An 8877-nucleotide genomic window follows, 5' to 3' on the forward strand; every position below is an offset into this window, starting at 1 on the left:
ACCACCATTGGAGGTTTGTTTAGCCTATTCAAGGCTGGGGGAAGGGCACAATTCTCCCCTTTTTATTTTTTAAAGATGATCTGGACAGGGGCACAAGATTTACATGTACTTCATGATCCTGTCTAGGAAATATGGTGGCTAAGCAGCAGTGTCTGTCTTAGGTCTGGGTCTATATGGCTCCTTCTTACCCATCTCAGAGAACAAGCACAGCTTGTTGGTGTTTGGACAAACACAGCCTTTTAGTGTTATGTTTGGACAAAACATAGCCTTTTAGAGCTTGTCTCTGTCTTATGTGGATAGGAGCTCAAGAACGCCAGTTGCCTGTCTCTGACCACCACCCTTCATAAGCACTCCTTTTTCCCATTCAGACCAAAGCCATGAAGGACTTTGAATATATATATGAATATGCACACAAGCATTTCTTCATAGTAATGAATGACTGCCATAGTTAATAGTTGAGCTTGCTGAAAGCTATCCTGTGTGAAGGCAACCAATCTGCTTAAGATGCAAAGTCAAAGTTTAGAAGCAACAAGATTAAAGTTGTCTGCAGGAATGTCCCAGGTATTCAATTCAGCTGCTAATGAGCATAGATCAAACAAAAGGTCTGGCCACCAGGTGTATGGGGGGTGGCTTTGAAAACTGATAGAAAACACTTGCTCTGCAGTAGAAGTGGAAACTAAACTCCAAGTTAACTCAGCTGGCTGATAGGGATTTTAAGCCATCTTCATCTTTGGTATCTCCAATATTGGATTGATTTCTAGACCAGCCCATGATTGAGTCAAAATAACTGGTCACAGTAAAGGAAAGAAAAGACTAATTATATCTTCTCCTATTGATTAATTTTTCTAAGTCAGTTTCCACAGACTCCATGTTCTCTGTCCCACAAGGTCTCAAAGTTTGAAGCAAGGTAGCTTCTCCAAACTGAGATACAAGGTGTCCAATAGTCAAATGTCTGTATTTTACTTTTCTAAAATCAGGAATACAACTATTATCCATTTGTAATAATTGATTAAGTGTAAGTACTCGAGGATTAACACCATTATGTGATACAGGTAGACACTGAGGACATTGAGAACAAGTCTTTATAACTTGACTTGCATGTTTTCTAGAAATACCAAACTATTGTATCAAGCTATTACTATTTTGATGATGTAAAGAATGATATTTTATGGCCAATTGTTCCTGTGTAAGGCCTATAGTCTTCCTGGTATACAAATCAGCTGTGGCATTGCCCTAAAGGGTCTTGTCCAGGCAATCCAGTATGAGCTCTTAAATATCTAGTCCTTTAAAGGAGCAGTACTTTTGACTTGAGTTGTATTTGCATAAATAATTGCAAAATTTGAGAATTAGCAGTATCTAAAAAAGGAACAATTTCAAGAAATTGAAAAGTATGTGCTATATATTGGCTATCAGTATACAAGTTAAAAGCTTGATTTTTAATATTTCAGAAACAGTGGCTACAGCATGTAATTCAATTATTTGTGCTGAAGTGGTGGGAAACTCGAGAGAATAAATGTGTGATCCAATTATATATGCTGCCTTCCCATTAAATAAGCCATCTGTAAATACAGTAAGCACTTTCTCTATTGGCTAATACACAGCCTTACAGGAAATACAAAAACATTTATAGAAGCAAATTTTAACAACTAGACTTTTGGATAATGATTATCAATTTTTCCTAAATGTTTGCCATGCAAAATGCCAAATATCAGTCAGTATTCTGAAATAACCAATTCAAGTTCTGTTTGGAATAAGGAATAAACATTTCATCAGGTTCTTAAGACATTCTTTCCAAACTGCCTTCAAGATTCTATCCTACAATTGTGTATTAACACAGCAACAGCTTCATAATTGGACTTTAAAACTTTACTTGGAGATTAAGAAAGATGAAGCCATATTAATGCTTCCTTTGCCAATGAATTGCTGTGGGCACATAACATAAACAGCCAGCAATTGATTATAGCAGCTTTCTCTACTATCTACAAAACTATTCATCCCTCACCAATTTGCATCCCCCTTGAGATTATCAACAAAGGCTTAAATGCTCCTGTGGTGAGGTGAAGGTGAGGTTTTAGCCATAGAAGCTTTTTAAAGTAAACTATCTTTTCTTATTTTAATTTTCTGTGCCACAGTTTTTCTAGGATATAACTGAGGCCCCAAATTTTGAAAAGATATTGCCTTTGAATCTTTTCTGGAGCAACAACTACTCCCCAAAATTTTAAAGTTCATTGTATAAGAGCAAAGGATTGTAGTAAAATTCCCCTTCAGAGAGATTAGCTAATAAAATATCCATGTAATCAATAATATAAACTGACAAATTCAAACTTCTTATATTAAAGTAGAGACAAAAATAATTCTTACATAATGTAAGGCTATTAGCCATACCTTGAGGCAAAACTTTCCAATGATATTGCTTCATGGACTCCTTAAAATTACAAGCTGATTAAAAGTAAACCCTTTACAATTATCAGGGTGCAAAGTAATGAAAACAATCCTTCAAATCCATAATAATCCTATATGAATTAGGCAGTCCAGATTGTAATGCCTCTCCAAGTTCTCCAAGCCTTAAGTCAAGAAAAGCACTAAAAATATTCAGGGATTGAGAAAAGGCCTGCTTGACCCCTCCCACCATCCAACACACACACATGTACATAGTGCTTATATTCAGTATTTTACAAACACAACAAGGCAACTGTAAGTATAAACTCACAGCAGTTGTGACAGCATGCACAATTCTTTTATAAGCTCAAGCCAGAGAAAATTCTACCACATGGGGAGAAGAGCCATGAATTCCTACCCCTAGCTAAAGAACTACTGGCAGTTGATATCTCTGCCATTTTCTTAACAGGTACAGTCCCTTGGCAGGTTGACCACACTCCAGTGGGGCACCACAAGTAAAAAAGTACATTCAGAATTTTCTGCATTTGACTTTTTTTTTTCAAAGGATATAAACTTGGGTATTTGGGTGGTTCTGAAAGGAGTGGAGCCTGTGAATATGATCACAATACAGTGATACAGTGTAGAAATTTTTCATGAATCCATGAATTCATTGTTTTAATAGCTGAGAAGTACTCCATTGTGTAAATGCACCACATTTTCTGTATCCATTCCTCTATTGAAGGTCATCTGGGTTCTTTCCAGCTTCTTGCTACTATAAATAAGGCTGCTATGAACATAGAGGAGCATGTGTCCTTGTGATATGTTGGAGCACCTTTTGGATATATGCCCAGGATTGGTATAGTTGGGTCCTCAGGTCCTATGTGCCCAGTTTTTCTGAGGAATGGCCAGACTGATTTCCAGAGTGGTTGTACCAGATTGCAATCACACCAGCAATGGAGGAGTGTTCCTCTTTCTCCACATCCTCTCCAGCATCTGCTGTCACCTGAGTTTTTGAACCTAGCCATTCTGACTGGTGTGAGGTGGAATCTCAGGGTTGTTTTGATTTGCATTTTCTTGATGACTAAGGATGTTGAATATTTCTTTAGGTGCTTCTTGGCCATTCGATATTCCTCATTTGAAAATTCTTTGTTTAGCTCTGTGCCCTATTTTAAAATAGTATTATTTAATCTCTGATGTCTAACTTCTTGATTTCTTTGTATATATTGGATATTAGCCCAATATTGGATGTAGGATTGGTAAAGATCTTTTCCCAGTCTGTTGATTGTCATGTTTTCCTGCTGACAGTGTCCTTTGCCTTACAGAAGCTTTGCAATATTATGAAGTCCCATTTTTGATTCTTGATCTTAGAGCATAAGCCACTGGTGTTCTGTCCAGGAAAATTTCCCCTGTGCCCATGTGTTAAAGGCTTGTCCCCACTTTCTCTTCTATTAGTTTCCGTTTATCTGGTTTTGTGTGGAGTTCCTTGGTCCACTTGGACTTTTTCTACATGCCTAAAACCACTTGAACCAGCACCATTTGTTGAAAATGCTGTATATTTTCCATTGGATGGTTTTTAGCTACTTTGTTAAGTGGCCATCGATGTGTGGGTTAATTTCTGGGTCTTCAATTCTATTCCATTGATCTTCCTGCCTGTCGCTGTACCAATACCATACAGTTTTTATCACTATTGTTCTGTATTACAGCTTGTGGTCAGGGATGATGATTCCCCCAGAAGTTCTTTTATTGTTGAGAACAGTTCTCCCTATCCAGGGTCTTTTGTTTTTCAAATGAATTTGCAAATTGCTCTTTCTAACTCTACAAAGAATTGAGTTGGAATTTTGATGGAGATTTCACTAAATCTGTAGATTGCTTTCAGCAAGATGGCCCTTTTTACTATATTAATCCTGCCAATCCATGAGCATGGGAGAAATTTCCATCTTCTGAGATCTTCAATTTCTTCAGAAACTTGCTCAACTACTAAAAACAATGAATTCATGAAAATTTTAGGCAAATGGATGGAACTAGAATATATCATCCTGAGTGAGGTAGCCCAATCACAAAAGAGAACACATGATATGTACTCAATGATAAGTAGGTATTAGCCTAGAGCTCAGAATACCCAAGATAAAATTCATAGAACACATGAAGCTCAAGAAGAAGGAAGACCAAAGTGTGAATGCTTCAGTCCTTCTTAAGAATACAGAAACAAGGTGTGGAACAGAGACTGAAGGAAACAGAGACTGCCCCACCATGGGATCCATCCCATATACACTCACTAATTGCTGACACTATTGTAGATGCCAAGAAGTGCATGCTGACAGGAGCCTCATTTAGCTGTCTCCTGAGAGGTTCTGCCAGAGCCTGACAAATACAGAGGTGTATGCCTACAGCAAGCCATTGGACTGAGTATGGGCACCCTAATGGAGGAGTTAGAGAAAGAACTGAATGAGTGGAAGGGCTTTGCAACCCTATGATAAGAATACCAAACAACCAGACCCTCCCAGAGTTCCTAGGGACTGAGCTACCAACCAAGGAGTACACATGGATGGATCCATGGCTCCAGCCACATATGTAGCAGAGGATGGTCTTGTCAGGCATCAATGGGAGAAGAGGCCCTTGGTCCTGTGAAGGCTTGATGCCCCATGTGAGGAGGCAGGAATGGGTTGGGGGAGCACGCTACTGGAAACAAGGGGTGGGGGCTGGGTTAGGGAGTTTTGGGGGTGGGTGGGAAAGGGGATAGCATTTGAAATGTAAATTAAGAAAATATCCAGAAAGAAAGAAAGAAAGGAAGAAAGGAAGAAAGAAAGAAAGAAAGAAAGAAAGAAAGAAAGAAAGAAAGAAAGAAAGAAAGAAAGAAAGCAGGGAAGAAAGGAAGGAAGGAAAAAGAAATAGCAAACCAAATTACACAGTATCACACAATAAATCACAATTCTGACTTGCATGGCAATTTATGTGTGAATATAGTTGTAGTGCTTTTGAATTGAATTGAATTGAATTGAATTGAATTGAATTGAATCTTGGTGTCTTGATTTTTAATGACATTTTATGTTTTATAATTAGCATATTTAACTAATTAAAATGTCTGAATCACTTTTATATCTTTACTTAAAACAGCACAATAAATATAATTTGTTTCAGTATAATAGTCCATAAATTAAATTTTGATTCAATAGTTTTAAACACAACACCATCAAGAAATATTTTCTAAATAAAGTTTACACAGAAAATACCATTTATTTTATAATCAGATAAACACTAATGTAAACCTTTAATCATGAAAGTCAAAAAAGGAAAGCAAATTTTCAAAGAACTAATACAAAGTGAGAAAACAAAACAAAAAAATAGGAAAATATTTTTAAATTCATAGTTTTTGGTATTTTATCTCATATAATTCTTATGACACATACGTATATTAAATATAATACAGAATTAAAACAAATAAGCACCTAAGGGCAGATAGGTAATAAATACTAGTTAAGAACATAGATCATGAGACAGATATTTTTTTGTGGTTTTGTGATCTTGGTTACATTCTATTAATTATTGTTAACACTGTGAGAGGCATGACACAGACATGGTCTCCTTTTTATGGTGTTTTGTTTGAAATGCTGTGTGTGACCCAGGGAACAGTGTTGGATGCTCTTCTTTAGTTTACTTAGACATTAAATGGGACTAAGTATAACAATACTGCATAGTAATTATAAATATTGTATTAGCTCATGAATGCCCTGTGCTTAGAGAACTATTTGTTATCCATCAAAAGCTCAGAAAACAGATATTTATTGGAAAAAAATTAAGGATCTATACCTATTCTATTTCAAAATTGGTAGCCATTATCAGTGAGACTTCTCAAAGGAAGAGAAATATTAGGCAATATTACACTTCCTTTTTGTTATGAAGTCACTAGAAACAGGGTAGAGAGGGAGGGAATGAGATGGACAAATTTTCTGAAACTACCTCTCAGGAGTGAGAGGTATTTTATGCATCCTCCGAGGAGCTCAATCTGAGCCTTATTCTCACATGCCACAGGAACTAAGGGTTTCTCTTGTTCCTGTGTCCCAAGTGACCTAAACCTTTTTTGTTAACTCCAGGGAATATGGCTGTGGGGATAAGAGTCATGAAGGAGGAGAAAGTTCTGCTCTATCTAGTCCTCATCTATTGCACATGCGGAGCCTGGCAAGGCAGGAACAGAGGATGTACCATGGTTCGTCAGTTCACTGGGGCTTGACTATCAATAGGGATCAGGGATCAAAGAAATGTAATAATGGATTTGATCCAGTGGAAATATAACTTAGAAAATCCGGTTTTACAAAACTTACAGAATCAGATCTAAGGAGACATTAAAGATCATTGTGACTGATCCTTACCAGTTTACACGTCAACTGAGAGATTGTCTACTGTCTACTCTGTGGAGTGTGGGACGATGAAGACAAGGTACATGCTAGTGTAGATGGTGTAAGGTTCAGGTTTCTGTAGGATCTGTAGCTAACACCATATGAAGTCTTGCAGCTCTCAGGAGCAGGTGTTTTGCAAAGATTTCACTTAAAGAGAGCCTTACTCAGTTTTTTTTTCTGAAAGTATTAAGCATTCTTGGTATAAGAATTTAGGGTCCAGAGGTCTTTAGAGTAGTTCTGAAAGCATCTAATAACTTTCTAGACATTCTTTAATTTGAACATATAATTGGATTTACATAAGGTGATTTGTAGTGAGAAGGAAAATTATCTGGCATACAGTTCCTTAAAAAATAGATAATTTGTTTATGTTGGAGGCAACAAAAAGCAGGTCTTTAGACAGATCAGGTAAGTTGTTTGAATATTTTCATCTTGGGGTGCTGAGTGGATAGAGATGTGTTTGTGTGCAGTTGGGAAGGTGTTTTGGAAAATGAGCATGCAAGAAACCTGAACTCTATGTTTCTCATTGACATCATTCATTGGGGATATGCATTAGTTAGTCAAGTGTTATGTATTTGCTCTCAAGGATCTCCCCAACTTTTAAGGAAGACAGACTTATACAGGCAGTAACTCTATGCTAACTGGGCATTATGAATGTTATGATGGTATAGAAGAAGGAATAAATACCTTTTTCTAGGAAAACCAAAAAAAAAAGTTTCATTAAGGAGATAAGATTTGAGTTAATTGTGAAAGACACAGAGGTGGGTTCCAGAAGGAGGAACAGGATGAGAGTTAAATCAGAGCCCACTGGTCAAGAGGAGTAAATGTACTCATAATGTAATGAAGCATGAATTCCTGTTTTGACAACCATCTTTGGTAATTGCAGAGGTGAATGTACAGTTTCTTAATGAAAGATTTAAAAAGAATCCCTTAAGCAGAAATTGCTTTGCATGGATTTAACATTTTATAGTATAAAATCTGTAAATTTATCTCTACAGCATTTTATGGTGGGAAAGATTTGGATTAGAATGTGTGGAATAAATCAAAGGGAGGGTGTCTTGCATGAAAATGGCTTAATTAGTTTGATTAAATAACTTTTGCTTAATACCCCTAAGGTGACAACCATTATTCTGAGGATTAAGGTGGAAAAGATAAAAAGCAATTTTTACTATGGTGTCTGGAATTAGGTTGTCCTTATCAAATACAGTATGATCAGTAGTAGGCACAGTGACAGATTCAGGTTACCATTTTTACCCAGATAAAGTGACACTATGATCTCTCCTCTCTTCTTCCCCTTCTAGTCTTTCTCTCTATTTTCCTTCTTCCCTTTGCTCTCTTTTCCTTTCCTTTCTTTTGTATATTTTTCACATTATGCTTGAGAACAATGAGAATGTCCAAAGCATTTTTAGATGGTATTCCTCCAAGTTATCTGCCTATTCCTCATTTGTGTTATCTGGTAGTTTTCTGAAAATACAGAGGTTTTACCTATTAGTTCTTTATCATTCCTAATTTGAAATGCCTGATCCCTCACTAAATGTGTTGCTCATTCATCTTACTTTCCTTTCAGGGGTACCCACAAGACACCTGTGTTCATCTATCTCTGAAGTTCTTCACATAAGAACTACATTTCAGCTGTGTTGGCGATCTGTCTACAACTGATTGTAACATTCTTTTGTAATGATTCCTTAGTAGCACCTTGCAACTTTGAGATAGGGTCCTAGTCACTGGGTAGGTTTTTTTCCCAGTGCCCTTTCTAGGTATTTTACAGCACATGAAAGATAGTATTTGTCTATAGTGTTTCTTTCCCTCTGCCATTGATTCTTACTCTGCTTAGACAAGTTGGTTCAATGCTGTCCTTTTCTCAGAAATCCCCTTTCAGTAACCCTGCTCTGATAAATCACCCCTTTCCTGTGACTCCATGATGTTTTCATATGTCCCAGATTATACTGAGTACAGTGGTAGGCACGCATACCAACTTGTGGTGAAATGGCTGTGTGAGTTCTGCTATGAGGGATTGTACCTTGTTTTGTATTCCTTAGTCCAGAGATTTATTTGTTCAATGAATATTTATAGATTTGAGGTGGACAACAAGAAAAAAAAACTTGTT

Source organism: Mus caroli, chromosome 1 (assembly GCF_900094665.2).
Source record: "Mus caroli chromosome 1, CAROLI_EIJ_v1.1, whole genome shotgun sequence".
NCBI lineage: Eukaryota > Metazoa > Chordata > Mammalia > Rodentia > Muridae > Mus > Mus caroli.